We start from the raw sequence: 18,523 nt of genomic DNA on the forward strand, positions 1-18,523 counted from the left end.
CTTAAACGTTTCCTTTGGTGCAGCAAAGTGTCACTTTGCGCACTAGTTGCACAAATAACTATATTGTAACTGAGACTAGGTTGAAGCACTTTTCAGGCCCACAGATGTTGAGATACTGACTACTGATTTGAGCATTTTTTTCATGAAGAGTTTAATTCAGTATAGTACTGCCTGTAACAAAATCCCAATTTCGCCAAAAGTGACATGGTCACTTTTTGCAGTACACCGAATAACTTACTAGTAATTCTGTGAACAGTAGACCTCACGCAGTATTCTCATCCACAAGTACCTGATTGAAACTATAGACTTCACGGTTTAAAGGTTATGTTTATGTTAACACTGCTTAGTGCTTACATGCTTACAGTGCGTTATACATTTTATAATTATTTATTATTATTAGAACTCACTTCAAGTTACAAATCAAAGGTAACTGATTTAAAACTTAAAATACCTATATGAATATAATTTAAAACAATACGTTACGTAGAGCTAGCTAATAGAAAAGTTTGAATCATTTTTACATTTATTTGTATTAAGGTCTAAAATAAATTATGTAGAAGACTATTTCAATCAACAGTTTTTATTTAGATAGGCCGTATGTATTGTAGCTACAATAATAAAGTAAATTCTTTGTTAGTAGTACGGCAGCTTAAAATAATTTATTGTGAAATAAATGTAGGCCTATTATGGAAACTAATCACTAACCTAATCACCGGTTTTACTTTCTTAATACATTATTCTAGTACATTTTTATCAGTAATAATTGCATTGCTTATCTTGTTATAAACTTTACAAAATTTCAATTAGATGTACCTTGTGTAATTTTCGAAATACGATAATGCACTTCAAATCGCTGATTTTAGCCTTATCTTTGGCGTAATTTTAATAGGCTATGTCACCGGTATTTGGAAACATTGCATTATTTAAAAAAAAAATGGAAAAATAGGTAAAGAATGAAATCGGGTGATAGCAATTCTATTTTTACTAAAATAATTATTACAGACTGATGATTTTTTCTAAATAAATGTTATTTTTCTCATATTCGATTGATATATTTTATATTAATAATAACTTCTAATTAATGTCAGTTGCACAGAAGCCGGCTAAATTTTAACCATGATTAATTTCACAAGAACCAATCAGAGAAGGCATTTTTTATAATACGGTTTGTCTGATTGGCTCTCCTGGAATTAATCACAATTAAAATTTAACCGGCTCTTGGCACTTAGTCATGATTTAACAATGAAACAGACAATCCTTTTTCATACATTGTTGTGATTGAATGGAATTCAGTTTACTCAGTGGAAAAGTTATTATTTAAAGGTATTTTATATTGTATTGACTCAAAATTATTACAAAATTGTGTTTGTAAAAGCTCTTGATTTAATAAAAGCATTATTATTGTTATTAAATGGCTATTTTTTATCACGTCTAAGTATTCGCTAAAATCTGGTTGAATTGATTATAAATGTGTAGGTATTACCTATAGGCTACCAGACTTGAGATAATCTATAGGTACCTTTTCAAATTTGATTCAAGAAAGTATCAATTGTAGCCCAATAATTGAGAATAGACATTCGTATTTTAGAAGTTATCACATCATGTAATATTAAGAATAGTGAATTGTATTTGAGAAAGTATTAATTCAATTTGAGATACGGTAATGAGATATGTTAGTCAGAAATTTCTGTTGAAAATCCAGTTGATCTTATTAAAATTAAATCTGAATTAAAATTCATGCAAAGAATGCAAGTATGGAATGTGACGTTGGACAAGTGGAATATTTTCTAATCTTCAATTAACAACTTCCCATGTAACTTACATCTTACTATTTCTCAATTACAATTCACAATTCTTAATTACAATTGAAAGCTTCCCAAATAAAATTCAAAATTTGTAGAAATATTCATTTTCAAAAGGGTAAAAATATTATATTCAAAGTTAAATATACAGTATTTCTACCAATAAGAGTCAATCATACGTATTGGAAACTATGAGCCGAATCTGCAATAACTGGTTCTGAATAAACTGCTCGACTTGCCAGATTAGACATCCTATGTTTAATGAAAGTATCAGATAATTCCATAATTCATATCATAAATATTCTTAGTAATATTTAAGGCAGCTTTGCTACTATTTGGTGGTATTCGTTGGAAGGCTTTTCAGTGCCTAGCTAAAGATGCGTCTACACCAAAGTTATTAACAAAATTTTTATTTTTCCTTCCTTATAGATTCTATTAGATTGAACATACTGTAACTTATCATACAAATGATGTGCTTAGGTGTTTGTCAAGATCCGTTTAATGTAATAGAATCTATAAGGACGGAAAAATAAACATTTTGTTGATAACTTTGGTATAAACGCAACTTTAGAAGAACCGACCGAGGTGATTATTGATAAACAAGTCATACGATGATCAAACTAGAAATATTTCTAGACCTTTGAAGCACTTGACAAGCCAATCCTGTTAATTTATTTATTATTTTACAAAGGCGACTTTGTAGAAGTATTTTAAGCCTAGGTGATGATGATGGGATGAATGATAATACAATGAAGGTAGAGTTATGAATGAATAAAAATTATAGGTTATGCTATCCTCTTGAATTGATTTGAGTCATTTTTCAATCCAGAAATAAAACTAAAAATTTTGAATTTGATTTGATTAAAAACCGAATATAATAGAATGATGACATTCAATAAACTCTCAGAACTTGAAAATATTGAGTTATTAAGAAAAATTTTGAACCAGAAATAAAACACAAACTAATTACGACATTTTTTTCAAATCAGGCAACTTAAAAAACTTTTGTATTTCAAAAGAATAAGAGTTATTTTAAATAAATATCCTTATTTACAATATTGACTATTCAATGGGTAAAATTCAAAGTTCCTACTTTAGGGAGTATCTCTCATCTTCGAGTGCCTATTCCTACCAGACAAACTGAAACAAAAGTGGGACATTGTGATGTTCATGAACATGGGACGTTGTCACAGCATTGCGTTTACATTGCAGGCTGATAAACAGGCAGTCTAGTCATAAATAAACATGACCTAATAAATTCTATTTTATTTGGTTCAAAGGTAAGAGAAAATGTGTGGGAGGCTATGTTTTGGCTTTTAAATGGCAATATGTTACTACTGGCAAGCAGCTGGAGGAAATCATTGAAAATGCACGTCCACGATATAAAATCGATGTGTCTAAAGCTACTTCAAGTTTTGGTTGTACAATAAAAATTCTAACTAATTTTTATCGAACGTCCAAAGTCTAACTACACACACATCAATTTTTGAATGAACAATTTTTTGCCGTCCTTATAAACTCTACCAGGAGCTTGACAAACTCATGATCACATCATAATATATGTTTGTCAAATTTTGTTCAATTTAATCAAATTTATTAGGATTGCATAAAATCGTAAGTTCAAAAATTGATGTGTGTGTTACTAGACTTGAGACTTATTCACACAACATATTCCCAAACTTTCATAATAATTATTTGTCTAGTAGTTTCTCAATCACATATAAACACTTATTTCTCTTTTTCTTTAGGGCTTTTTGTAATATGAATAGAAATACAAATCTCAGTACCCTTTTAAATTATTTTATCACTACATGATTTGGACATTAAATGCCATTTTCAAGTCTGAAGCATTCCGATTCATTTTCAAACTTGAAAATGGCATTAATGTCCAAATTAAGTTGTGATAAAATAATTTAAAAGGGTTCTGAGATTTGTATTTCTATCTATATTTAAACATTCATTTATACTTTCTATTTTTATATTTTATCCAAGTTGTATTATATTGTGTTGTAATTAAAAAATAAAGTGATAGATTTTATCAATTTAATAGTAAGCACTATTATTCACATTAGTCCAATTATATTTTCTTATGACTCTCAATATATTTCTTGAATATTCCAATGCTGTCTGCTGTACATTATAATTTAGTCGAGTCAGATCTGTAATGCAGCATCTGGACAATGCTTCAACAATGATCAAGTCTGAACTTTCCTTGTTGGACTAGACCCAACAACAGTGATTTTTCATGTGAGGAAAAAACACTACATCGAAAATTTGAAACAAATTAGTCACACAAGGTGTTTTTTTTAATGATAGAAATAAAAAGTCTTGATATTCTACATAATTTTCAAGTTGCAATTTATTTATTTATATATTAATACATTATAATATTTACAGATCTATCCTAATAATATTTCCTATCCACCTAATATTTACAACCTCTTCTGGAGATACGGACAACCTGAAAAGATGAAAATTAATTTTTTTTAAATCAGTTATTTGAATGAAAACAGTAATATTACCTAGTTTATGAGTCAGGAGTTCCTAACATCTTATCATCACATGTTTAAACTGATTGAACCACATCTGTAGATTATCAATAAATATTTAGGACATTTATATAATCATAGTAACATCAAACTGAAATGCATATAGAAAATGCATTCAAACATGGCTTACTTTAGATAATCTATAGTAGGCTGTGATACAAATCAATAAAAATGCATTTAGAAAATGCATATAGAATCCATAAAAATATTTAATCGAGCATTAGCGAGTTTTTACTTTCAACTCAAGGCCAAAGTCGTTGTCCGTCGTGTGTATGTTCAACAATAACTTTTGAAAGATTTGATCAATCAACTTCAAATTTTGAACACATATTCTTCGACTCTTTTTACAGCTCAAGCTCGTTGGCCAACAAAATTTACCGACTCCTTCGTCCTTTCTCAGGATATAACAAATAACATTGAAATTGCTCAAGTAAAACATTTGTTGTGATTTATCATTAAGCCAGTTGAAGAATTCATTGCATGCAATTACTACAGTTTTTCCATTCATTCATTCATAACATCAGCTGAGGCTATTTGGGAGCTGTCACACAGACAGTCCTTCATGGGCTGACACATGATTTCAGCTGGCTAATTTGCAACTTTTACATCAACAAACTGATACGGGTTGAGATATCAATGTGCGATTTTCTCTTGGAACTCTGTATTGAAATCATGTATCACATGACCATCTTCTCATTAAAAAAAATGAATTTCGATTCATATGAGGGAAAAAGATGTTAAAGCGAAAGAGTAATTTTTCATTTCAAATAGGATCCCCAATGAAACCTCCTTTCAAATAATTCTTGTAAAAGAAATATTTAGCTGTTTTCATAATTTTAATCAACTCTGTATAATAAAAATTTGCGGGTTTCAAAAATTACAATACAACAGTTCATGAGTGAGTTCTCCAACCCAGGGTGTCACTAGTGCAGAGTTGGTAAAAATTATGGATACAGCTAAATATTTATTTCACAAGAATAATATTACATTAGGATTCATTGGTTATCCCATTTGAAATGAAAAATTACTCTGTCGCTTTAATATAAATGATAATTTCCACATACTAAAATCAAGGTACAAGTAATATGTAACTTTTTGGCTGTCGACCATTGATTGTAATGGTTATCTCGCCAATCTGACACTTACCTTCTCACATCACTTCATCCTCTCCAGCAATATCAAGAAGGAACCACTCATTCTGAGGCAGTGGCCTATTGACAATGTTTTCGACACCATGAGCCACTGCGCTCAGAAAGTGTGTAATTCTTATTTCTCCGTTGATTAAACGACGAATCGCCTTTTTGATATCGCGAGTAATCTTGTTTTCCCTTGGTTGGTTGACTGCAATGTCTCTATGAACTCGAATGATATTATCATAAGAGGTTTTCTCTATTGTTTGGAGACTTCCTAAAAAGCAATTAATTCAAAGCATATTACAAGAAAATTTTTAACAATTGCAAATGTCAAAGGACTTGAAATAACTGCTGTGCTCTCATCAGTTGAACCACTTTTTATTGATCTTGCAGCTGTGTATTTGATCAAGCATAAAAAATACAATTGATAATATTTTGTATGCAGGAATTTTAGTAATTTTAAGCCTATGAGTTTAAAGGTAAATCTTTGACAAAAATAAATTATTACTTCATCATCCACTATTATTCTGATCTCCTTTGCTTAATTTTAATTTTTAATGGTTCTGTGTTTGAGTTTCCTCGCTGTTGCAACCTAATTTTCTTAAAAGCCAATGATAAGTTAAATTGTAATGCACATTTTAATCTAATGTAATTATTCCAATTTCGAGGGCGTTTCATGATGTTATTTCAGTATTTCATGATCATGATTTCAGTATTTCCTAGTGGGGGGCATGCATAAGGTTACGTCGAGGATCAAAACTTCAAATGACTGAATAATCACATCTCCTCATACAGCTTGTTCATATCAGCTCGTCAAGGCGGTTAAAAATCATTTATCATGTCACTAAAATTTGTTGAAAAAATAGAAAATTTCTCCTTTAGTGTATTTTAGCCCATATTTTTCAATGCATAGAAAAATGACCAATTTCTATATTCAAAACTGTGTGTCTCGGTAACTCAAAATGATACTTGGTCTTGATTTGAAGAAAAGAATCTACTCTTTTATGTAGGGGAATGATTTTTGTAAAAATATAATCGTGAAGTAAGATACGTTTGTTTCAAAAAATCAAGAAATTTGCGATATTTTTCTCATTTTCACAGTTTCGACAGTTTTTCGATAATAAACAGTAATGCAAGATCAATTTAAGGCAACTATGCTTATAGAGCATGAAATTTTCTCTCATTTGAGACCAATCGCAAGTTTCTATCATGTATTTTACTCGTTTTAGAGACTCTTTAAACAGTAAAATCGCAAGAAAAATTAGAAAATAAAAATCATCATTCAATTGGCTGTAACTTTTGAACGGTAACAGAAGTATAATTCATGGGAGTGAAAAGAGGAGAAAATTCATTACAACCTCGACTACTTTTTACTTTCCTTGTTACTTTCCTTGCCCTATTACCATAGGTAAGGAAAGTATTGTTTTCCGAAAAAAATTAAGGTACCCCAATTTCTAAATTTCTATACGTTTTAAGGTCCCCTGAGTCCGAAAAAGTGGTTTTTTGGTATTGGTCTGTATGTGTGTGTGTGTGTGTGTGTGTGTGTGTGTGTGTGTGTGTGTGTATGTATGAGTGTATGTGCGTCTGTGTACACGATATCTCATCTCCCAATCAACGGAATGACTTGAAATTTGGAACTTAAGGTCCTTACACTATAAGGATCCGACACGAACAATTTCGATCGAATGCGATTCAAGATGGCGGCTAAAATGGCGAAAATGTTGTCAAAAACAGGGTTTTTCGCGATTTTCTTTAAAATGGCTCCAACGATTTTGATCAAATTCATACCTAAAATAGTCATTGATAAGCTATATCGTCAACTGCCACAAGTCCCATATCTGTGAAAATTTCAGGAGCTCCGCCCCATCTATGCAAAGTTCGATTTTAGATTTCCAATTATCAGGTCTCAGATATAATTTAAACGAAAAATTTCGAGTGGAAAAAATTGAGCATGGAAATCTCTTCAATTAATGTCCAGTAACATTTTCACCTTAAATTGAAAATAAGCTTGAAATTTGAGAAAATGTAATTATTCAATTGCAAACTTTTGGCAACTGTTGATTCTATTAAATATGATGAGATAGCAGATCTCGTGTGTATCCAGGGTTATTGAACTGTCACCAGCTGGCTCAGATCTTTGACTTGAGATGCGCGTTTGCACTAGCGTCAGGTGATCAATTTTCATAACGGCAAGGAAAGTTGTGTGAGTGCGCCACACCAGATTTTTTTATTTTTTATCTGAAGTTTTCCACAATATACGCAACGTTGCTTATGCGAGACTGTGAAAATGGAGGAAATATCACAAATTTCTCGCACATTCAAAGATGCGTATCTTGTGGAACACTTCAGATAAAAAATCCAAAAATTAGTCCTGTGCGATCACTCAATTCATTGGAAATTTTATCATCTTTAATATCGTATAGAGAATGCTTTTTATCGTAAAATTCAAGGTTCTCGAGATTAAATGGAGAACTTGAAAAAAGTCCAAAATTTTGGTGGTTAAGTCGCCCTCTGGTGTGTTAGCAAATTTCAGATTAGAATTCAATGCCCCAAAATACATTTATAGAACCGTCGAAAAAACTTATTTCGGGGCTGTTTCCTGAAAAACGACCATTTGACTGGACTATGAGTTGTTATTGGTATTAATAGATAGAATTTACAAAATGTACTTGTTCAGATGATATCTTTATTCCAAAAACCAATCCATTTATAGATACATTTTGTTCAACTTGTTTACTCGTTAACCAACTTGTGTTATTTATTACTCCTGTAATGTTTAAGTAAATACAACCTACAACACAACATCAGTGATAACCTGGTACAATAATTTATGATAATTTAGAATACCTAGACTTGCTGACATTATATTGTATGAATAGAATTATTCCAAATTTGTATGAATGTTTACCAAAATTGCTATTCAATATTCTTTTGGAATAAAGAATTATTATCAATGATAATTATTATTATCCAACTTTTTATAAGTAACCTTAACATTTAAAAGGAAAGCCTCCCTTACTTATCTTTTAATATCCTATTAAAATATTTGTCATGTAGTTTTTCCTGATATAATGTAGTACTTTGATAAACATTTGTACTGGTATATAATAATATTAAAAACTTTGATAATTGTTCTCTACTTTTCAGTCCTCCCGAACAAGAACGGGTGCACTGCAATCTCATCAAAATAATATCAAATATCAAAAAGATACTTCATTTCTATTTTAAAAGAGATAAGAAACGATATATATTTTTTACAATATTATTATGAAAACTGCATTAAAAAATGCAGAAAAATGCATTACAAAATTGGTTTCACTAAACCTAAAAGATTTTACAGCAGGTGCCTACAAATTTAATAATAAAATACATAAATAGAATGATATGCTAACTTTAACAATAAACTAAGGAAAAAAAATCATGAAAAATAGGCTCTGTCAGTAAAAGGTAAAATATCACAAGATAGACCATACAAACGATAAAATTTACACATACACATTGAGTTATTCCAGGTACTCATTAACAGAATAAAAAGCTTTAGACTTGAGCCATTCATCAACAGCAATACAAAACGTTTTCAATGGTAACTGCTTAACATTATCTGGTAGTAAATTAGACATGCAAATTTGTAGGTACTTATGACTCTTCAGAGTTCTAGTCAATCTAACTGTAGATCTAGTTATATCATCCTTATGTCTAATGTAATGTAAACGTGGTGTAAACGTGGCTTAAAGGATTTTCTGGTTTTTAAGTCTTGGACTTCAAATGTTGACCTCGAAGTTTCAGTGGAAAAGGATATTGGACAAAATGTTTCATACTTTTTTAAATAAAGATAACACAATAACCTTCCTGAATTTATTAAAAATCAATAAGAAGTCCTGAAGTCGGATAAAGAATATTATTTGCTAGTAGCAGTCACCGTGTCCAACTTAATATCTCTGCAAAATTTCATGACCATTGGTCGAACGGTCTAGGAGGAGTATCCCAACAAATAATAACAATTTCATCTATAAGAGCTTCGCTCACCTTCGGCTCGCTCAGCAATTAGAAATGGAAAATAAAAATTTACATGGATGGGGCGGAGCACCTGCAATTCTTAAGGTGCGTACAGATATACGCGCCGCGAACATGAGCAATTCACTTTTAATCAGCTAATAATAATAATAATAATGTCGAGTGACCTGGCTGGCTCAGGTCTGGTGTCAGAGTTTTCAGGTCGCAACTGATCAATTTCAGGGCCTCTGACATGACCTAACGACTGCTTTTTAGGCAGCTGGGACCGACGACTTAACGTGTCCATCCGAAACAGCTGATGCCAAGCTTTTTATATCTGCATCTTTCCGTTTCTGTGAAAATACAGATATAGTCAGCTGATTAAAAGTGAATTGTTCATGTTCGCGGCGCTTATATCTGTACGCACCTTCACAGATACGGTACTTGTGGCAGGTGATGAGCTTACCAATGTCAATTTATAATATGAGCTTGATCAAAATCGTTGGAGTGGTTTTTGAGAAAACCGCGGTTTTTTATATAATTTTGATAGAACTTTGAATCGCAACTATTATAAATGCTGAATAAATGCTATATTTTATGTTGAATTCATCTGAATGCAGGTACTGCTGGTGGCGGACATACAGAGATTTTTACAAGTGCATCTTCTTTCTCCATTCCTCAAAATTGTCACCAACTGTCGGCTTTCTTTCTACAAAATTCTTGGGAACCCTTCTATTGAAAATCTTTGAAATAATGTAGACTGTTTCAAATAGAAAAATATTAGCTATGGTACATTAGTATATGGTTGGTTGGATTCAGAGACAGAATTCTTTCAGACGTATGCCCCTTATTAGCGTCTGTGCTCATATTGTTGCATTAGTGCGCCAAAAGTCATCTTTATCGTTGTGGACACTGACGAATTTATTAACCTGCTTGGCCTTCCCCAACACTGTCCACAAGACAACACTGATTAGCATGACCATGCTCGTAGCACGGAGTGCCCTTTCTACTTATTTGTTTCAAGAGTAGGGTATTCATTTCGGCGCCATTCGCTCTATGTCTGCTTCTCTTTATTCGAGACGATGACGTGTTACTTGTATCTCCATTATGGCATTTGTTTTTGACATAAAAATATTTGTTGCTTAGAAGAATTTATTAAGTGGTGGCTTGTTATAGAGAGGCTCGACTGTATAGCAATTTGAATATAGTGTGCTTGTATATTCTGTGTAGCAATAGGCCTATATAGATGTAGTAAATAATATATAATAAAAATATATAGGAACATAATTGACCGAGCAAAGTGAGGTCTAAGATTTAAGTCGACGGTTTTGCATTTCTCTTTATGTTTATAATTATGTTCCTTCGCATTTACGGCGAAACGCGGTAATAGATTTTCATGAAATTTGACAGGTATGTTCCTTTTTAAATTGCGGGTCGACGTATATACAAGGCTTTTGGAAATTTTGCATTTCAAGGATAATATAAAAGGAAAAGGCGCTTCCTTCATACGCCAATATTAGAGTGAAAATCAGACTAGAATATTATTCATCATAGATCAGCTGTCGAGAGGATTATAAATTGCATGCAATGACGCAATCAATTTAATATATCAATTTAACTTGAAGAGAAACAGCTGTTGTTCGATTAATATCATCGATTAAATCATCGTTGAATAAATGAATAAACGCAGGATCTCATAGGCCAGCTCAGCTAACAGAAAATTATGAGCTGCATAATCACATCTCCGTGGTTGGGAACCCACCTGAAATTTCGATCCTAGCATAAGTAAAACTGCAGGTCTATTAATTGACCGAGCGAAGTGAGGTCTAAGATTCAAGTCGACGGTTTGGCATTTCTCTTTATGTTTAAATGTTTATATGTTGCGCATTTATGGCGAAACGCGGTAATAGATTTTCATGCAATTTGACAGATGTTCCTTTTCAAATTGCGCGTCGACGTAGTCTATATACAAGGTTTTTGGAAATTTCAAGGATAATATAAAAGGAAAAAGGCGCCTCCCTCGTACGCCAATATATTAAAGTAAAAATCAGACTATAGAATTATTCATCATAAATCAGCTGTCGAGTGGATTATAATAAATTGCATGCCATGACGCATATCTCAATGTAACTTGGGAAAGAAATCAGCAGCTGTGTAGACTATTGATTGCGTGACTCATTGAATGCAATTTTTATGCACTATTAAATGAACTATTGATTGCCTGCAATAACGCATGCAATTAATAACTAAAATACCATAGTATTGGCTCTCAAATTTTCTCTGCTTTGAACTCGGGCTGTCCTGTTGCCAGTATGTCTTGAAGGGGATTAGCTTTTGATGTTAGCATTTTTGATACACCAACCCGAACAGCCATTAGCCGTTTTCACACCGATATCTTGCCGACACGACACGACAGGCTAGAATTTACTCTGATGGACAGTATATGAGGAGGCTGCGGTTTATAAAACTGCGCGAGGTTACTGTTCACAGAACTACTAGTATTATACTTCGGTCTAACCAAGTCTACACATATAATAACATAACATAATAAGTTCTTCTTGATCGTTGCTCATGCTTGAGAATATTAGCAATTTTTGTAAATTCGATTGATCGATCCAGCGCATGTGCATTACTTCAAAGTATTAGCAATTTTAAGCTTAGGTTTCTCTGAACCACGCAGCGTTATTGCGGGTTCCGTCAACCGTGATACGCGAAAATCACGCGTGCGTGATAAAAAATGCGGGTGTTTTCTCTGACAGCAACCTCGCAGCACGCGATTATATTTTCAGTCATAGGCAACATAGATGTCCAACACGTTCCTGTAGCTAATGATCTATTAATGAATTTTGTAAATGAAAACCCATTGAACTTTTTATTGACTGGGGATAAGAAGGGTTTTCTAGAATTGTGATTACCAGGCATCTGTTGGATAAAGATACCAAGTTTAGGGAATATTTTAGGCTTTCAATACATTTGTTTTATGAGGTACTGTTCTGTGAATAGTAGACCTCGCGCAGTTATAAACCACAGCCTCCTCTAATACTGTCCATCAGAGTAAATTCTGTCCTGTGCTGTTGTGTCAGTGGCGTATCCAGGGGGGATATGAGGATGTATCCCCCCCCCCAGCGAAATGAGACCTACATTTATTTCGTGGCCAATTCAGCAACTACTTAGTTAGCTTTCTTTATATTGTATGAGTCGAACAAATATCTAGGAGATGAGAGAATAGCACAATGATAATTATGAAACTATAAGCTAGACAGTGAATGGTCTAGTGTATATGGACTGAGATAGCATGAAAATAAAAAGATAGCACTTTAAGGTGAGTCAATTTTGTTATTTTTCACCATCTATTATTTTGAAGAAATTCAATGTAGCTTATATTTTTTCAGAGTTGATCATAGTTTATTGAGTTTCAAGCATGTGGTTGAGAAGACAAGTATGGCCACCCATAGTAGTTCATATCCTTAAACAATGCACCAGCAGCTTCTTCTACCCTTAAAATTTCCCGGTTATGATAAACGGGGGTAGCCTAATTTCCACCGTTAACAGGGGAGATACATCCCTGAATATTTGGAAAAATGGTTTTATTCCTCTCCCCTAGAAAAAATTCAAGTTCAAGAACTGAAGTAAAAATTATGAAAAATTGAACAAAACAGTTAATGAAAAGTATCTAATTATGATTTTGGTATTATTTATGCTTACTTTTTATTTTATTATTTTATACTTTTGTTTATAAAATTATGTATTTTCTTTTATTCGTTTTGAATATGTATTTGTTGTATGGCAGATAAATGATTTGATTTGAATCAAGTTGAAACCTTTACTATGGTGTTGAAGTTTTGTATGAAAATTAGAGCCGAAATTATTGTTTGCTATCTAATAATTAGTAGGCATATTCAGGTAACTAAAGCATTATTATTTTTTGGAACAATTGAATTACTAGTAAAATTCTTGAGTGCGCGACGCAGAGGGAATTACAGAGAATTGCGCGCGTGAAGTCAGAGAAAACACTTCCCTAGCAATAGCTGCAGCAAACTTTTGCATGATTACGTCATCGCGCATCCCGCAGTAACGCTGCGTGGTTCAGAGAAACCTAGGCTTTAAAATGTAGTGGCTAGACGCGCGTGTAAATTCTATTGGTCGATCCAGCGCACGCACATTACTTCAAAGTATTAGCAATTTTGAAATGTAATGGCTAGTCGCGCGTGTAAATTCTATTGGTCGATCCAGAGCATGCGCATTACTTCAAAGTATTCAAAGTGGAATTGTGGAACGCTAGGAACTTCAAGGCCATCTCTGTTTACAGTCGATCGGCTCTCCCATTGAACAGTTGATGTTCCCCCTGTCAGGGTGCTTATGACGTCATAAGGACGGTCAGTTTGCAAGACGGTCACTTTGCAAGACGGTCAGTTTGTAGGACGGTCAGTTTTCAGGACGGTCACTTTGCAGGTCGGTCAGTTTCCTGGTCGGTCAGTTTGTAACCCCCCATAATTATACAATTATTTTTAAACTGCCCGATCTGTGACAGAATAACTGTATTATAAAACGAAACAAGTCTATCCTCTTTCACTGGATCAGCCGGACTTTACTCACAGTCCTAACGAACGAGCTCTCCCGAAAAGATAAATTTTGGGTATTAATATAAACTCAGTCAATGCCAAACATGAAAGCCATCTCGAGTACATATTTCTATCTATCGCACGAGCGCACGTTTGTTATTAAAAATAGAAAGATGCTAACGTTAATATTGACAGCAAATAAAATAAACAATCTTTCTGTCGATGACAAATGACTTCAAAGACAAAATACTGTTCATTGAACTTTTAATATAAAAACTCTAGAATCCTTATCAATATGAGATAATATATGATTAATATATATGTCCCATATGACCAGGTGACACAATATAAAGTACCTAATTTACAAAACATTTTTACTATTCAAACATACAAAAATCAATTTCATGCCATTACTCTTATTTTCTTTAACTCAGGAGGAAAATCAGAGAAGTTAACAACATATTCATTGAATAGGTAGGCTACAGTAATACTTCGCATATATACATTGTAGAAATCTTGAATAAAAGAGAATTTAGTGGGTGACAAATTTACAATAAATTCGCAAACTTACAAACTAAAAACTAAACTATATGTTTACAAAAATTGGCCTCCCAACACCCCTATAGCCAACCCTAACCACCTTAAATTACCGTATTTGCTAGTGTATGACACGCACCTATTTAAAAAAATTCACTTTCTACTTCTCAAAAAATCCAAAGCGAAATTCGTTGGTTCGCATCATACGCGTAATTTTCCAAATTGAGACAAAATGCCGGTATGTAAAGTTTGACAAAAATGTTCACGATGATCAGTCAACGATAATCAACAAGTCAGCTTTTCCTAATGTGTTTGTTAAATGTATACCAAGTTCTAAATACAGTATTTTACGTTTTTCAAACATTAATTGAATAAAATTTACACTATAAACAGAGATATTGTGGAATTTCTCCATATTAAAGTGGGATAAAAACGATATTGTCAGTTGCACATAATTTGTCAAGCTTGAGTTTCAATGCACTAAGACATCATCTTAAGATGAAAAAGACCACTGAAGATGATGCCTCAGTGCATTGAAACTTGATGCATTGTTTGGCTCGAGTAAATTATGTGGAACTGACAGTATCGTTTTTATTTCAACTTAATTGGATAAATATTTTGTTGATCAATAATCATTATATACATTGTTTGAAATAAAAGTTTTGATAATATATATTTTAACTGTATATTTTTCAAAAAAAAAAAATGTACTCTAGTTTTTGGGATGCGCATCGTACGCGAGCAAATACAGTAGACTACTTACAATAGACAATTGTATTTGTTTAATTTATTCACTTACAAACTAACTAGTGCTAAATTCACAATAGTTGGATTGGAAAAATTCAATAACAAACAAGAATTTATATAAATTTTTAACTGTGACTTCTGCTAAAATACATATTTGAATACAATTTTTGAAATCAATATTTATTTGGATTGAATAGGATAATCATAATAGCCGATCAATTTCATTCTTGAAATTATTATTCAACAGTAGACAAATTAGAAAAAAAACAACAATATTTTTTTAACTGTGACTTCTGTTAAAATACATATTTAAATAAAATTTTTGAAATAAATATTTATTTTGATTGAATAGGATAATCATAATTGCCTATCAATTTCATTCTTGAAATTATTATTCAACAGTAGACAAATTAGGAAAAAAACAATAATATTGTGATGAAGTTCACCCAGTATAAGCTGGGCTATGGCTAGTGTATGGAATGAGTCATATGTTTTTTAACTCATAAAGGAGTGATCAATATAAAAAGAATCGATTTAATCAGTAAAGCCCTGCACACACAAACATCGATTTTTGTTCGTACGATATTTTGCCGTCCTTATGAATTCTATCAGATTAAATGGAACTTGACAAACATCATCTGTTTAATCTAATAGAATTTATAAGGACGGAAAAATACTGTACGAACAAAAATCGACGTGTGTGTGCGGGGCTTGAGGCTTGAGGCTTTTGGCTTTACAATCAGAAGAAATATAATGGTTTATAATTTTGACAACATAGCTGGAATATGGTTTAAAAAATTAAGAATTATTTGGTATTAATATTTTTTCATTGAACTATCAACTTATTGGATATACGTACTATTATAGAAATAGTAAAGCTTTGGATTGTGGGATATGGCTTAAGAAAATTAAGAATTATTTGGTATTAATATTTTTTCATTAAAATATCATCTTATTGGATATAAGTATTATTATAGAAATAGTAAAGCTTTGGATTGTTGATTTAAAACAAAAATGGTATCCATATTTTTAAAATGAATTATAAAATAATCAAAATCAGAAGGATCAATTGATATAGATACTGCTTATTTGAGTATTCTCAATAGAACAGTCAGAGCTCAGCTTGTAGCAGATGAAAAATTACAATAAATTCTCTTACAAACTAAAACTTAAACTAAGTTTACAATAGTTGGCCTTTTCAACTCCCATTATGGGCAACCCTAACTACATGAAATGACTTAAAATAGGCTTTACTTCTTGGTTTAAAACAATTTTCTTCCAAACTAAAAGGAAGAAAGTTTAAAATAGTTGGATTGGGAAAAAAATTGATGACAAGCAACAATTCAGATACATTTTCAACTGAGGCTTCTGTAAAAATAAATCTTTTGGTAGAAGTTACTGGACTTGGGAGTTGAGCCTACAAAAATTTTCAAAAATTGAAAAATTATTTGAACTATAAATCGAACATAAAAATAAGTTTACTAGACTTGACAGTCCTGGACCTTTTCATTAATATGTTAAAAGAGTTGAAAACATGGAATTTAGAATTACAATAACAGGTATCAAATTTGGGTTTTGAGTTTTTTGAACTCAATTACAAATAGCATTATATATGGTACTTATAATAATTTAAAAACAAATAATAATTAATTTGAAAAGAGAAATATGATGATAAATGGAAGTTAAAGAGTACCAACTAGACTTGGGGGTCCCAAGCCTTTACAAATACTGGGACAATGAAATATGAATGGAAGAAATAAAACTTGAATAATAATTGAGAATTGAATGGAACAATAAAACTTGTAGTTCTTAATATTTTTAAATGAATTTTGATAAATTTTAATATATATGAAAAATTACTGAAGATCAAAAACTGAAATAACAGTTTTATATAGAACATTTAAAGGCTAAAGACCTTTATTCAGCTATTAATTACAAGTTGGCTGGAGGTCTATAGACTATAGGTCTATAGAATTGGGTTGTCAAACCTTTTTACTGAAAATAAACCCATAGTTCTACTTGAAGAAAGTTATCTGTCAGAGCTAAGAGGAAAGAGTTTCATGCAAGAATTACATGCTGTGAATTGGAAAAATGTCATTAGGGGAATGGTTCAAATCGTGAAATGATGTAACTTCAAAAAAATGTATAAGAGAGATAGAACATGCTGTTGTCTAGAAAAATGTGATATTATTTCAAATAATTAACAAATAGGGTAATAATTGGCGCTAAATAGAAATTGTATTTGGATTTTTATAATTTTGTTATGAAGTATTGACGCTTTTTCTAATCATGACTTATCAAAGAAGTAGATTAATTGAAGTGGGAAAATATATTATTCTTTAAAATTCCTGTTCAATGGAAATTAAAAGGGACCCGAAATTAGTAGCTCAGTACTAACATTTGTAGTGGGTTAATGTGAACATCTACATCTTCCTAAGTTAGCACATTTTTTCTGTATTACCTTGTTAGCCACTACTAATATTGGTATTTGATGTATATTAAATTGCATGACAAAACATCTTCTATAAAAATTAGAAGAGACTCAAAATGAGTAGTTTAGTATTGACAGCTGTAGTGGGTAAATGTGAAGTTCTAAATCTCCTAAGCTGGCACACTTTTCCTCCATTACCTTGTTTGCCACAGTTAATATCAATAGTTAATGTATGTTAAATTGTATTATAAACCCTCCTATGAAAATTATAACATACCCAAAATTAGTAGTTTATTAGGCCTACTAACAAATGTAGTGGGTAAATGTGAACATCTACATCTTCCTAAGTTAGCACCATTTTTCTCTTCATTACCTTGTTTGCCACAGTTAATATCAATAGTTAATGTATGTTAAATTGTATGATAAAACCTCCTATATGGAAATTAAAAACATACCCAAAATTAGTAGTTTATTAGGCCTACTAACAAATGTAGTGGGTAAATGTGAACATCTACATCTTCCTAAGTTAGCACCATTTTTCTCTTCATTATCTTGTGAGCCACAGTTAATACATATAGTTAATGTATGTTATATTGTATGATGAACCCTCACTATCCCACTTATTGTGACATCTCCCCATCCCCGCCACTGACATTAAATCACTATTCACAAACTGGTATTCTAATTTAAAAGATTCTATTGTTCCACGCTTTTGAATCCAAAATAGGTCTGGCAACAGTTGAAAGCTATAACTTCACTCTATAAGCTT

General features: G+C 31.9%; 1 long non-coding RNA gene across 1 annotated transcript; it reads right to left on the reverse strand.

Annotated features, from left to right (window-relative positions):
• Window positions 1–4,134: 4,134 nt before the first annotated feature.
• LOC120350611 lies at window positions 4,135–6,020 on the reverse strand. The gene is made up of 2 exons (XR_005570940.1): window positions 5,498–6,020; window positions 4,135–4,263 (listed from the first exon to the last, which is right to left on the reverse strand). It is a non-coding gene; the product is annotated as an uncharacterized LOC120350611 (long non-coding RNA).
• Window positions 6,021–18,523: the final 12,503 nt, after the last annotated feature.

Source organism: Nilaparvata lugens, chromosome 3, assembly GCF_014356525.2.
Source record: "Nilaparvata lugens isolate BPH chromosome 3, ASM1435652v1, whole genome shotgun sequence".
NCBI lineage: Eukaryota > Metazoa > Arthropoda > Insecta > Hemiptera > Delphacidae > Nilaparvata > Nilaparvata lugens.